Source organism: Mytilus trossulus, chromosome 4 (assembly GCF_036588685.1).
Source record: "Mytilus trossulus isolate FHL-02 chromosome 4, PNRI_Mtr1.1.1.hap1, whole genome shotgun sequence".
NCBI classification, from domain to species: domain Eukaryota; kingdom Metazoa; phylum Mollusca; class Bivalvia; order Mytilida; family Mytilidae; genus Mytilus; species Mytilus trossulus.
Genome location: NC_086376.1, coordinates 88,409,988 through 88,424,340, shown reverse-complemented (window position 1 = coordinate 88,424,340; position 14,353 = coordinate 88,409,988). Strand labels below are relative to the sequence as shown.

Here is a 14,353-nt window from a genome sequence, read left to right as displayed (position 1 = left end):
AGTTTAACACACATTGAGAGTAGGAGCATGAGGAGCATATTCAATGCACATGTGAACAAAGATGACATCCAAATTCGTCCTAGGTCAACTCTGTTCGACAAAGTACAACCTTTTTTTATAAATTTATACAATATACAACTTATTATCTAAAAAGTAACGATAAGTATACAATTAGACCCGTTGATAGTGTTTGTTTTGTTTAGGCTATTGATATTCTTTTTTTAACATAAATCGTAGCAATTGGTGATTTTTTTTGGCAAACTGTGGAGGCCATGCGATGACGTGTTCTAACTTTTGGAATAATACATTTACGGTACATGTATAAAGTAAAAACACAAAAATACTGAACTCCGAGGAAAATACAAAAGGAAAATCCAAAATCAAAAGGCAAAATCAATTGTCCAAACACATCAAACGAATGGATAACAACTGTCATATTCCTGACTATAACTATTATTTTAAAGTTCTATGATCAGCTTAAAGTATCAAAGATTTCTTCCTTTAATATTTTTAATGTTAGAGAAACGCGAGTCTGGTGTATTAAATTATAAGCCTGGTACCTTTGATAAATATTCAATCACACTTTATGACTAAACTTTTATAAGTAAAGACAATAACGAATCAACAGTTTCTAGACATTATCAGTATTCAAAAGGTATGCTTTTTTAACAATTGAGATAATAACATGGTACATTTGCTTCAAACTCAATTTTTCATAATGCATACATATAATGCATCAATTGCAACTGTATGATCCTCATTTCAACGTATTAAGTGATAAAAGGCCTTTTTAACTTTTTTGGATTCGAGCGTCACTGATGAGTCTTTTGTAGACGAAAAGCGCGTCTGGCGTATATACTAAATATAGTCCTGGTATCTATGATGAGTTTATTTCCTCTGTGTTTATATTTCCTTAGTTCCTCCTAATTAAATGTACATTTCTCAGTATATTTCAACAACTGGACGATAGCAGCAATAAATTATACAGTATGACAGATTTTTCTTTTTTATCGTACGATTTTGTCAGTTTTTATGGATTTCCTCTTTGAATTTTTTGGGGAGTTTGGTGTTTTTGTTTCCCCTTTCAATCCATAACTTCTGTATGAAAATATTTGAGGAGACGTCTGAAATTCTAATAAATAGTTGTAAGAAAGTGATAATCGAGCATTTACGAGTACTTATCGTGTAGATAAAGAAAGTGATTACCATTCTCTTACACACTATGAATACTGTACGGGTTTTTTAAAGCACAAAAGAGGGACGATTTCTTATATATTTAAGAATTTATTTCATTGTTAATGCATTTTTTGTAATAAACGAAAGATCTTTTTCGGTAATTTCATCTATTGATTAGCCTTAGTGATGTAAGCGCTTTCTATAATTTTATGAATTAAAAACATGTGCTTAAGCATTGAGTATGGTAGGGATAAGCTTCCAATATTGAGTATGAATGAAAAATCAAGTAATATTTGAGTTATAGATTACCGGTGCCTTATTCGCAGTTCAAATCAATAAAATCAAAATTAAAGTTACTAGAACTATTTTTTTAAATCCCATGCTTATGTTGTATCCAGGCCTTTACATCAAATACTACTTAATTGTGTGATTTAAGTAGCTTAAATATAAAAGTTTAAATAAAATGCCCTTTTAAATAAAATTCAAAAGTTAATCTGACTTCCGTTTTATTGTATCGTAATATTTGACACGAATATCCAACCGCGATGCAAGTTATCTAATCTTTGGTACATGTATTAGCTAAATATTAAGGTTATAATGTTTATTTGGAACAACCGCTGAACTTTGCTTCAGGGAGATAACTCTGTAAAATCAGCTTAACGTTTTAATTATGTTGTGTTGTAATGGGAATAATAAGCTTCTCAATGATCAAAATTGGTATTTGTCAAACTACTATATAACCAGTGTAATTTTTCTGACTAAACAGTTGGTTCAGAAGTTTTGAAATTTTATATTTTTTTAAAGGGTCAAAGTAAATACTTTGTCAAAATTTTATGAAAATTAAACGAGCAAAATTTTTGTTAGTAAATGTGTTTGGTACCAGCTTAATACCACTGTCATAGTAACATTTAGGATACCAATTAAACTGCATCAGTAACCTCCAGCTTATTTCACTAATATCTTTTTCAAATTAACCTTTTTGTTAGTTTCAATCATAAATTCTTACAAGATGACAAATGTGCCTCGGTGAAATTGTAGTTCATGTATAGAAATTATTAAGTTTTGAACTGTAAGAAGGTCTTCACGCTGGTAAATATCCATATGTGTATCAATTCCGTTTTTCACATTTCAGAAACACCAAATCGTACAAAAGCATCTTGATACTTCTAATGTAATATTTACACCGCTATATAAGAGTATGTCTCATGAGGACACAATGTTTCACGTTTTCAGAATTAATTGTGAATCGTAAATTAATTTTTATAAACCCGAAAGGAGTAGGTTCAGTAAGACACCTTTTTGGCCCCAAAATATAGCATTTTACAAAATGGTAATAATGTAATCATGAAGCTATTGGAAAGTAGAATGATTCTGCTACATAAATATGGGCTGTTTTTGACAATACAATGCATATATATCGGGTAACTAGCCTCATAAAATTAGCATTTTAGTTCGATTTTACACGGTTTCTGTCTAAAATGTTCATTCATAATATTGAAATGCAAGTTGTATTTGATGATAATACATAATATATATAAAGGTTGAGGATGAACACGGATGCGGCCACTTTCATTTTTGACAAAAACCATCTGAAAAGTGACGAATTTTGGCAAATTTGATAGATTTTTCATATTTAAGCTTGAATCGGAGCGTTTTTAATGACTTAATCAGTTAAAATCTTTCACAAACATTAAATAAATCAATTGAAATAGACACTTAAGTGTTTAAAAAGTGTCTAAAATATTTCGTCAGATGAACTTGAAAATTGAGGCCAAAATCGGCCCTTACCTGACCTACTCCTTTGTCGCTAATGTGAAAAAGTTCTTAAATTATGAACATGTGTGGCAAGTTTTAAATTGATGTGATCACGTCATGGCGAACTACCTTAAAATAAGAACTCTCATCTGAAGTTTTGACAAACATACACACTTCTTATTGATAAAAGATACAAGTCAAATGTTCTTGTTAAATCCTTTGAGAATGAAGAAGAATTTTCTTATCTATATATGTCCCCGCATGTCTTATGTGTTATTTCTTAATATTGTTGTCTTCATAGTTATGTCACTTGAGAAATATGGTGTTGATGGGAGGACTCATGCGTAGGGGTAACTTAGAGGTAACATATTGCTTATTGACAATAGTCTATTGCTGTAATCCGCAATGTTTGTCGTCTAGATGTCTTCCGTTTTGTTGCTCTTTTTTTGCTAAATAGTTACCATAATCATGCTGGTCGACTATCAGCACCCGATGATATCATCAGTTCATCAGTCTGCTATGTGATTGACAAGATTTATAGTAGAGATTAATTTATGTTTTGCCATTAAAGGAAGTTGTGGTTGATGGAAAAAAGCAAATTCTTAAAATATTGAGACTTTGAGGAAAGTTCAAAAAGGAAAGTAAGTCCCTAATCAAATGGAAAATTAAAATCTCAAAAACACCAAACGAATATATAGCAACTGTTTAGTCCTAACTACATTTTTGTATGTAGAAAAATGTGGATTAAGGTAGCACAATACAAAGATTTTTTTACTTCCAATCACTAACATTTGAAATGCTGTAACTTTCTTATGAATGCATAGAAAATAATAAAAGAGGTACATATAGATAGATAAAAGATTAATCTTTTAAATGAATGTAATATTTTTATTATGCAATCATTATGTAATCAATTACTATGTAATAAGTGGCAAAATCTGGGTAAGGTCACTTGAATGAATTTAGCTCTTTCATCTCTTTAACTATACAGAAAATTTTAACGAAATCTTAATCAACACATCATGGGCTTCAAAAGGGTGTCTCAGATTGTCTCTTTTGTATTATATTCTCTCATAAATCTCCAATTAGTGAAACATCCTAACCACATAAAAGAAGATAATGTTTAATTAGGTGCAAAATTTGTTCTATACATTCTATCTGAAATCTGAGACACCCTTTTGTAGATAATGACCATAGGAACAACATATAGTAAAATCAAGCCTCTAGGGATACCTATGCAGAAGCTAATTTCATTTGAAAGTGGAAATTTGGTGAAAAATATTTTAGACACCGTTAACATTATAATTGGTTACATAATTGTTGCATAATGCTAACATTGCATTAATTTGAAAGAGTAATCTGTTAGCTATCCAAAACTACCACTTTTATAAATTTTCAAGCAATTTTAAGAAAGTTACAGCATTTTAAAACTTGGTAGTTGGAGTTATAAAATCTTTGTATTGTGCTACCTTAAACCTGGTTTTAAAACTAGCTAAACCTCTAACTTGTGTAACAGTCGCATCAAATTCCATTATTTAGACAACACCGATCACATCAAATCAGACAATAAAGTCGAGTATGCGGTTTCGCTATGAAGTATCTTTATTCATCAAAGATACATGTAATTTTGGCTTGATATGCTATAGTAACAACCGATTCTCTAAAATGAAATACAAATACAACTTAACATACATCGTAAGTAAAAATATAAATTAAAACACTGAAAACATAACACTTATCAAACAATATGATTTGCTTTCTTTCACGCTTTATAAATAACTTGTTAAAGTCATATGAAACGAGTGAGTGTCGAAACATAATGTTTGTCCAATTCATGGACCAATGCATGTACACATCATAAACCTAGTCCTCTGTGCACGATTTTATCATTATTTTCGCAAATATATCATATAATCGTCATTTTTCTCTCTCTCTCTCTGTTTGCTATGATTTAACAAATATGGCTGCTCATTAAATGCCGTGTTTTGAAGCCGAGTTTTACCGATTGTCACCTTATAGTAAACAAATCACAAAAAGCATGGGTATTGAGCACGTGTTTAACATGTATAATCAGATATTTGTATATTTCAATGACATATCCATGCGTATTGTGGTCACCGGATTTTACGAGGAGAGTTACGCTCGGGTCACTATGCATACGGAAAATATGTCGGCGAATTGCTTCCTGGAAGCAAGCAATTAAAAATAAGTAAACTTCTTCTAAATGGGGACAAATATAAACCTCATCCAAGCATCCAAGGGATGTAATGGATGAGGATTATTCTCTGAATAAGCCGTAAGGCTTCGAGGGTTTAATTGGGAATTTGTGTCAACAAAGTAGCCACGTGCCTTTCTATTTAAAGAACTATTTAAAATAAAAAACATCCGGGTGACCAACCCAGGTAGTATATAAGGACGAGCGCGCTCCCGCCTCATGCTTATTTAAAGTAAAGATTTGTTGCAAAAGGGAGGGTCAACATTACTAGGGAGGGAAATTAAACCCGCGAAGCCTAGCGGCTTATTCAGAGAATAATCCTCATCCATTACATCCCTTGGATGCTTGGATGAGGTTTATATTCTCTATCATATAGCCTCCAGGCTATCTCGTGTTTAATTGGGAATCTTTAAAGCCCAACAAATCGTATTACAAAAGGCCTTGAATAAAACATAATACCATCAATAACCTTTAATAAAGTAATCATCCCAAATTACATTACCCCACCAGAAAACAATAAATGTATTAAAGTTCAATTATGTACTGCACTGCTCTATCATAGCACTAAATAAAGTCTCTTTCTCATCAATCGGAATAGTCCATCCCACGAACTCATCACATATAAATCAATGTTCATCCAACGAACTCATCACATAAATCAATGTTCATCCAACGTCAATGTCACTCTGTTCACTGCAAATATAAAATATTAATCCATGGTTGACAAAACATCATTAGAAAATGAACACTGCAGATCTCTATTGTAAAACTTGTAGAATGTTTTTGCATTAGTCCAATTTGCGGTTGTTAATATATCCTTCAAAGAAACACCAGATGAAAATGCACATGAAGTAGACGCCCCTCTGTAGGAATGGGCTGAGAATATACCAGGATTTATTCCTGAAAGTTTCAAAACTTCCTTAAGCCATCTGGCTATAGAAGAAGTAGAAACTTCTTTATAAGTTTTAAAAGAAATCAATAATCTTTCAGTTTTTCTTATCTTTGAGGTTGTTTTAAGTAAAATACAAGTGTATTAATAACACACAAAGCCTTATCACTAAATTTATCTATCCTGATTTTTTGTAATTTCTTACCAGGTTTTGATGTTTTCGTTAATTCATCAATGGTGAAGACAACGTAGTCACCAAAATTGGCTAATAAGCTCAATTTTAGACAATTGAGAGTTTGAACTCTCTGAGCTGTAGATAAAGCAAGAAGTGCCACTAGTTTTAATGTAAGATTTTTTAAAGACAGTTCTTCTAATGGCCAGAATGTTTTCAAAAATCTCAGAACAATGCTTACATCCCATGTGAATGTGTATTTAGGCTTTGGTGGATTATCAACATATATACCTTTCATGAATCGAGAAATAACTGTACTACATGATATCATTTCATTGTCACATAAAGACAAAGTCTGACTTATGGCAGATTTATGAGTATTGATTACACTGTAAGATTTGCCACTGTAAACAAGATCAGATAAGTAACCTAAAATTTGACTTTCAGATGGGTAACAGGGATTGATTTTCCATTTATTACACCAAATAATCCACTTGTTCCAAACAAGATCATATTGCTTTGATGTTGAATTTCTCCAAGATTTACATATGAGTTTAATAACGTGTTCTGAAAGCCCCTTCTTTTTGAGGTGATTCCTGATACAGTACAGACGACTAGAAAGAGATTCTTGTTTATTGGATGTAATTGGTTGTTGTGAACTAGTCGTAATAAATTTTGAATGTTTGGCAACATTTTGGGTACAGAAATTAATAAATCTAGTAAATGAGGGAACCATGGTTGTGTTGCCCACATTGGTACAATAAGAATAGCTGTTCTCACCTGATCGTCTTGGATTTTCTGTAGCACCCGGCTTATCATGCTGAAAGGTGGAAAAATGTATGGATTAAAATCTGACCAACTAATACTGAAAGCATCCGATGCCACTGCATCTGGTTCTGGAAACCAAGACACATAACTTAAAACTTGTTTATTAAGTCTTGTAGCAAATAGATCAATGTCTGGTTCATAATTTAAATGACAAATTTTTGCAAAAAATTTTTCATGGAGCTTCCACTCTGTGGAATCACTGAAATGTCTAGACATATAATCAGCTGTGATATTAAGCTTACCAAGAACATGAACTGCTGTGATATATATATTTCTCTCCTCACACCAGAGCCATATTAACTTTGATATGTTAAACAAGGACAGAATTGAACCACCTTGATTATTTATATATGCAACAGCTGAACTATTATCACTTTTGATACACACATGAGTGTCATGTAGATCTTTGCATAAACTCAAAAGAGCAAAATAAACTGCTTTGATTTCTAAAATATTGATATGCAGACAAGACTCTTGTTGTATCCATCTACCTCCTGTTTCAACACCTTCAAAAGTGGCACCCCAACCAGATTTTGAAGCATCTGTTTCTAAATAACAACTGACTTTAGATGGTCTTATGTCTTTTCCTTTTTTTATGTTAATATTTTCCTGCCACCATTTAATTTCTGTTTGTGCTTCATGAGACAATGACATTTTTGAATCAAAATTATCATTATTTTTTAAAAGAGCATCAACTTTATCTCTATTCAAAAATCTAAAAAACAAAGCACTCAGTCTCACCGCATTTCTGGCAGATGTAAATAGACCAATTAGATGAGCAACATTTCTGATTGTAAGCTTACCGCATGAAGTAGCTGTTACAACATCTAAGCAAGCCTTCAGTATTTTTTCAATTTTTTCATCAGGTAAATATAATTTAAATTCCACTGAATCAATTAAGTGACCTAAATAAATCACCCTAGTTGATGGAATTAAATTGGATTTTTCATAATTTATATAAAAACCTAAATCAGACATCCTGCTTGTAATGATTTGTGACCGATTCAAACATTTCTCAACACAATCTGCTTCAAGCAGTGAGTCGTCAATATAATAAAAAGCTGAAATGCCTAGTCTACGAATGTGTGCAAAAATAACCTTCATAAGTTGTGTAAATACTCTAGGTGCACACGAAAGACCAAAACATAAACAATTGAATACAACTTTTCATTCCATTCAAATTTTAGGTATTTCCTGTTTGAAGGGTGTATTGCAAGAGAAAAATATGCATTTTGAAGATCAAAACTCACAAAAAAGCTATTTCTTTTAATAGATTTCAACATTGTTTCAATATTTTCCATTTTAAAATGGTTGTATTCAATAAACTCGTTTAACTTTTTTAGATTAACAACAGGTCTGAACTTTCCCCCTTTTTTCGTAACAAGAAAAATATTGGAAATAAATTCACCCTGTTCATGTTCGCATTGAGATATTGCACCTAACCTTAAAAACTTCCTGATCAACGATATCATTTCTATCTTGACCAAAATCTATCACCTTTGGTGATGAAAACTGTAATGGAGTCTTAAAAAATTCAATTTTATAACCTTTAATGGCATTTAAAATCCATTCGTCTTCAGTGAGCAATTGCCAATTTTGAAGTTTCTTTGTTAAAGAACCCGCTTGAAATGGTATATTAACATTATCAAAACTTACTTTAGATTCTAAAACTTTCCTCTGTAGGAGCCCCTGGCTCTGTAGCCTCGGCCTCTGCCTCTGTTGGATCTCCATGATTGGCCTCTGTATGGACTCTGTGGCTGACTGCTCTGGCCACCTCGTCCCCAAGGTCTTCTGAAGTTTTTTGAACCATTATAATTGGAGCAAACCTGACGGTTAATTTGAGAGGCTTCATTGATTTCCTTCATTCTCTTCCCAACGTCATTAGGAAATAAGTGCTCCTCGATAGGATATGAAGCAGAACACAACTGTTGGAACTTTTAAGATACATAGGGTCTAATGAAGTACCTCCGTTTAATGTTAATCTCAAAAAATGCATTACTTGCCAACGCAATGCTTTGCGTTAAGAGCTGTTTAAACTTTGAAATATCAATCTGGTTGCCCTTCAAAATTTCTGCCATTTCAATCATAGGTACAATGCTTAGCCCCAGGACTTTCTGCGCTTCCTGTAAAGACCTGTCTCGCTGCTGAATGTTAGAATATAGACAATTCCATATCTCCGTGTTAATAGTCGGAGGAATTAATGATTTGCAGTTACTGGGGACCTGCTTGCCCTCTAGAAATTTACTTATGTCCGCCTTGCGAGTACATGCATTGTTAACAAACTCTGCCAAACTTTCTGTGACGGGGTCTGAAAATTTTGTCTGATCTTCAAATATCCTTGGCAGTTCAATGCCTGCCGAATCAGCATTGATAATTTGGTTTTCATTGGGGTCAGTGCTTGAGAAAATATCATGCATTGAATATGCTTACCCCTCACTAGGTTCTTCAATATTGTCATCGTCACCTTGACCTTGCATATCAATTTCCGGTAAATTTCCGGACTGGCTAGTGCCTGGAACCTGACTTGCAGGCAATTGTACATTACTGAATTGTTGAAAAAATGTTTTCAACATATCTGAAAGTTCTGACGAATTCCTCAGAAAAAAGTATATGTACACAAGTTGTATAATGAAAACTATTCATTTAGTTATACAAAACATAAGCAATTTTTTTTTTAATTTGAGGTTTCTTATGACTTTAAATTAAAAAAGTTAATTGAAATAACAATTAATTTATAAGTACTTTTACAATTCTTAACATTCTTCTTTAAATAAATCTTGTTCTTAAAAAATGTACATACATATCTCTTACCGATAACAATCTCTATATAAAACACTGGTGTGTATCCGAATAATAACTTACAATGAATAAAAACTAGACAACGTTACGTACTTCAAAGGCGAAACGTCATAACACAGAAAAAAATATAACAATATATATGAGCGCAACGTTACATATAAGCAAATACTAAAAACAATAGTATAATGTATCTACAATATCATAAATAAAATAAAGAAATTCAGTTATAACAACCAGAAGAAACCCAAAACTTTGGAATGGAATTTCAAATCTAACAATGATATTATTATACATGTCAAACAAGGGGTACATCACTAAACATTGTGTTATGATCTGGTATTTATTGGATGTATTTAATGTATTTCCACCTCCTCTTGTTGCGAGGTAAAGCTGAAAAGATGAACATTGTGTACACTTTTTTTTTTTTAACATGGGGAAGCATTTGTGTTTATTTATGTTTTGTGTGTCCGTTGTTTGGTCACTGTCTTATTACTTTCATGTTTCCTTTGTAATACGAATAAAACTTTCCGTTATTAGAAATGAGTCTACTTAACACTGATTTTTAATTACACTTAAATTAAGGAAACGACGACTGAAATACCATATGACGACGTTATAATGACAACTCGCCAGAAATAGAATAAAATGATTGTGATTACATACTAGCTACTACATTTCAATGATTACTTATATCATCATCATACATAAAGTAACTGAGATAAAATATTCCATTGACCATTAAATTATATACATGCATTATATAAATCCTTTTTATTGCTACTAAGAAACATTAACTAAGCTGATATTAAATAAAACCACTTTTCGAGATTTCTCAGAAGACATTTTAAAAAGTAAAAATGGTTTTGGTTCTTTTATCAATCACAATATCATTAGATGTCTCCTAAACTGTATTTCAAGGATGTCTTCCATTTAAAACTATTAGCAATAGTAAGAAATATGTCAAAGTCAAAAAGCATTAATACTATTCCTTTTAAGTCGTCAGCGGAAGTTTTACGTCCTTAGTGCTTGATTACGGACATTTTCTTGCTGTAATTAAATAACGGGAAATAATTACAGTTGGTTAAGCAATAATCATTTCTGCCAAACGGCTTTCTGAGTATTATAGATGAATATTGATTAATTAAATTTCGTCCATTCAATAAAAATGCCTTGACAGCCAAAAACATATTGATAAGGCAAGACACTATAGTTGATGATTTGTTTTATAAATGCAAGCTATAATAAATGGGTTACTAAAAATCAAATAAAAGTATTTTTTGTACTTTTCAATACATTTACGATAAATCAAATAAGACGTACATGTCAAGATTATGTTCAATCGTTGTTCAATGTTCTAAAATAATTTAAAAAAAAATCACACTTTCCTTTGCATTTTAATATTTAGGCATAACAAGTTCCGATAAATGTTTCTTCTATGTTCGCCTATTTGTTTGATAATGAAGTATTAATCAAACTGAGCACCTGAGATCACCCCCAGTTTTTGGTGGGGTTTGTGTTGCTTAGTCTTAGTTTTATTTGTTGTGTCTTGTCTTGAGAACTTTAATTTGTCTGTTTGTCTTTTTTTCATTTTAGCCATGGCGTTGTCAGTTTATTTTGGATCTATGAGTGACTGTCCCTCTGGTATCTTTCGCCCCTCTTTTATTTGCATTTAAAGAACAGACTTCAAATTCGTTCATCATTATTAATTTTATTCAAATATTTTCTGAAACCTCCTACTAATCTATATATTTTCAATGCTAAAGTTCAATCGAAATGTAAGGTACAATATTCACTCTTGTCACCTGAAAACAAAACATTTGATCGATATTTTTTTATAATTAAAATAAGTGTTACGTTGTTTCAATGTGTGCATCTAAAAGTTATCCTACGTTATGTTAGTGGTAGTAGTTGTTTATGAGAATGTGTTGCATAGTTTCTGTCGTTTGACTTTGTAATTTGTTACCAAATTAAACGTCAGTCTATTAAAGATTGCTTCGGATAACGGTATCGGTCGGTTAACATTAGTATCCTGTATACCGTATAAAATATATACATACTATGTTAGAAAGGTATTGATATACGGCATCAACATCTCTCATAGTTTTATATTAGGTACTAATATTTGAACTCAAATGCAAACATAACATTCATAGGCAATTATACGCTGAGTTTTTTATATTGTTGAAGGCCGATAGTAACCCATAATTGCTAATATTCACTTCTTTGAACTGAGGTAGACAGTTGTTTCATTAGCAATCATATCTTATTTTGTATCATTTGTACAGATATATGACGCTCTTAAATGTCACCGCTACATTACGAAAGAGAGCTGCAAAGTAATCCGAATTGTCTCAATGGGATGCAATTTTCAAAAGTGCAACATCTGCATCACATAGTCCTAATTTAACGAGTCAGTTTATTATTTGAGGCTACTAAATTACTGAAGGAAATACTTTAATATCCATCAATTACTGCATTTAATCCATTATAACATAAGATTTGTTGTTCAAGCCATAAAGATAAGAATGCTTATAAAAGCTGATAATGGGTAGTTACAATCATTTAACTAGAAAATGCTATGGGTTTTATGATGTTTTGGTCCAAGAGGGTACACATTTGCATCTTCTCAAGAGATGCAACTCACTTGAATTATGTTTTTGCTATCATAACATGTTCTACAATAAATAATCTTTAATTTCAATATACTCTAAGGTCAATATCTGCATTATATGTTTTCATAGTATAAGTCTTTTTGCTTTGTTATAAAGTCTTCTGGATTTGTGATTTAACCACATCGATAAAGTACTTTGCCTCTATATTAAACTATTGTGTTTTATAGATTTTTTTAACTGAACCATTTTCGTGTTATTGTAATTGTAAGGAACTAATGCCGCAAATTTCAAACATTCTAACGAATATTTTTCTTTAATCAATAGCATTGAGAACACACGGGTGAGGTTGCAGTTAAAGCATAGACGTCATTTAGTTCCTATTAAACTGCAAATATTTCTGTGACTCTCTAGTGCGTCATTTGATAAAGTTCTAATGTTAACTAGATGAAGAAAATCGTCTTCATGCGTGCTGATGTAAATGAATTAAAATTGAATAAAACCTATTAACCCTACAATATAAATAGGAAAAAATTATGTTATTTATTTATAATAAAGATATATCCGTAAAATATAAAAGGAGGTTCACTGGAGAAACCTAATGTTTGTAGCATAATTGTACAGCCTTAACAAAACTTAACTGATATGTTTATGCCCCACCTACGATTACCTCAGTTAAAAGGCAGGTCGACAAAGGTAAATATGCACACATTTCTTGGTCTCAATATATAACACTAAGAAAGATGAGGAATATGAAACCACAAAGAGAATTCGAACCAGAATTTTACGGCCAAGTTTCCTTGGCTGCAAACTGAAAAAAACTCAAATATAGAAAGGTGACGCATTTGTGAAGGAGTGTATACATTTTCGTTTAAACACCCTTTATTGCATGACAAATCAGATGGCTATGCAAAAAACCTTTCAAAAGAGGGACGAAAGATTCTAGAGCGAGAGTCAAACTCATATAGAAAATAACTGACAACGATATGGCTAATAAAAATGAACAGACAAACAGACGAACAATAATACAGAAGACACAACATTGAAAACTAAAGACTAAGCAACACGAACCCCAACAAAATCTTTTGATGATCTCAGGTGCGCCGGAAGGGTAAACAGATCTTGCTCCACATGTGGCACAATCCTGTTATTAAAAATCCGGTAAATAGTCTTATTCAATAGGTCACATTTGTAAGAAGGGAAAGGATATATATATTGTAATTACGACATAAGGAAGTCAGAATTTGATGTATAGTAGTTGTCGTTTGTTGATGTAATTTATACGTGTTTCTCGTTTCACGTTTTTTATATTGGCCGTTGGTTTTCCAGTTTGAATGGTTCTACACTAGTAATTGTTGGGGCCCTTTATAGCTTGTTGTTCGGTATGAGCATAGGCTCCGTGTTGTACATTGACCTATAATGGTTTACTTTTATAAATTGTTATTTGGATGGAGAGTTGTCTCATTGGCACTCACACAACATCTTCCTATATCTATAATGAACCTATCCGATATTATCTGTGAATCGGTTATTCCACAACGGTCAACCAACTCGTGATGGCGTCCGTAAATTTACGAGACGATGATTTCAATTTATCCATTTGGAACTCTTTGTTTATTAGCTTCCTTGTCTTTCGAAACACTCATCTTATAGTGGAACACATGGACCATCAGAGAAGGAAGATTATTAAGACGAACTTTCTCTGTTTTAAAACTAATGACAAAATTATTTAGCAATACAAATCATTCATCTTGTTGCAGGAAATGGTGTCTTGGTAAATAAATGATTTTGAGATCATTTTCAGATTTTCTTTAAATGAAACTTGAATATATGAATAACTAAAAATGTTAACACGATTCATCTCCAAGATATATCAATGCATTCATTGTAGGTCTTGTAAAACAAGTTCC

General features: G+C 31.9%; 1 long non-coding RNA gene across 1 annotated transcript; it reads right to left on the bottom strand.

The window, feature by feature from the left end:
- Positions 1 to 5,621: 5,621 nt before the first annotated feature.
- LOC134714277 (uncharacterized) lies at positions 5,622 to 8,922 on the bottom strand. Its single transcript, XR_010106530.1, has 3 exons — positions 8,692 to 8,922; positions 6,988 to 7,027; positions 5,622 to 5,839 (listed from the first exon to the last, which is right to left on the bottom strand). It is a non-coding gene; the product is annotated as an uncharacterized LOC134714277 (long non-coding RNA).
- Positions 8,923 to 14,353: the final 5,431 nt, after the last annotated feature.